Source organism: Hipposideros armiger, unplaced genomic scaffold (genome assembly GCF_001890085.2).
Source record: "Hipposideros armiger isolate ML-2016 unplaced genomic scaffold, ASM189008v1 scaffold_540, whole genome shotgun sequence".
Taxonomy (NCBI): Eukaryota; Metazoa; Chordata; class Mammalia; order Chiroptera; family Hipposideridae; genus Hipposideros; species Hipposideros armiger.
The window spans coordinates 1,228,544-1,229,925 of record NW_017731890.1 but is presented as its reverse complement, the minus strand read 5'-3'; positions in this window follow the sequence as shown (position 1 = coordinate 1,229,925).

Genomic DNA, 1,382 nt, shown 5'->3' with positions numbered 1-1,382 from the left:
TCCGTGCCTTTCCTCTCTGCACCAGGTGACCGCAGAATCAGGTGATGGAGGGAGGCTGAAATCCTATATCCCAAGGGCTGAGGCAGCTCTCTCTTTGGGGACCTGCTCACTGGCCTGGGGATCACTGCTGAAGCCCAACCTTGCAGCGAGTGAGGAACAGAGAGGGGTACATCAGTGGGGCTTCCCTTGTCCACAGGTTATTTAGAAAAACAGAACATAATAAATATACCAATCCTTCCTTTAAAAAAAAAAAGTGTTTTAAATGCATTATTTCCCTGAAGATTTCCAGTGTATTCCACAATGTTTAAAAAATAGTTTCCCCAAAAATATATCTTTAAAGCATTTGACACAGTGATATTTGTGGTGTATCTGGCGCTGGACGTGGGCATGGGGCTGTGTCCCACTGCCCTTGTTGGCGTGGGGCCCAGGCCTGGTAAGCAACCAGCCTGATGCCCAAATGCCCGTTCGAGTTGACGCACGTGTGCCTGGGATGACAGGATCTTCACAGAGGGGATCAAATCTCGGATTATGCTAAGAACCCACATCACAGGCTCAGTTCCAGCTGAAAACCCTCCAGTGCAAGGGTAGGGGGCCATGGGTGGCCAAGGGGGCTGGGTGACACCCTGGGCACTGGATGGAGGGGGCAGCCTTGTTGGCTCCACCCTGAGGGCTCGTCCTCAGCCCCTCCCCCTCCTCTGTCTGAGCGCTTGGTGCTCTGCCCCTCACCAGACTTCACACTTGTGATGTGGGTTCATGGGTGAGCCAGGCGGGCAGCGGAAGTGTTCGGAGAACTCCTTTGAGTTGGAGACGGAGCCGATGACCCGGAAGCGGGAGGGGCTGTGGGGATCAGTGATGAGGCCTTCGTGGGTACTCTCGGGCGTGCGGACGGAACACCAGACCTTTGTGAGGGCAACAAGGGAAAGGGCAAGGTCACTGCGGGGCCCTGGGGTGGACAGACTGGCCCTCCCCACGACAGCGGAGGAGTGAGCCCCCCACCCCCCACCTGGTTAGGAGACCCCTGGAAGTCAGAAGGGCTTGCCAGGTGGGTCACGAAGAGACCGAGGGCTCATGTGTCCCCTATCCTAGCATCATCTACTGCAGTGGTCTCCAGCTGTGCTCCTACAGCCAGGCAGCCTCTCTATCCTGGGCATCTGTTTTACATTTCATCTGAACAAAGGATTCGGCCCCAAAACCAGTTTGAAAACTTCAGATTGGGCCCAGCTCACTTACTTCCTGGGCAGAGCAAACTGCCTAATGGCCCAGGGGCCCTGGGAGCCAGCAGAGGAAGGCTCTACGCTGAGTGTCAACTCAAGGGACAAGCTGGGGTATCATGAGCTGAAGAAATTTCTAGAGTCCCAGAATCAGAAGGGGCCTTTGCGGTC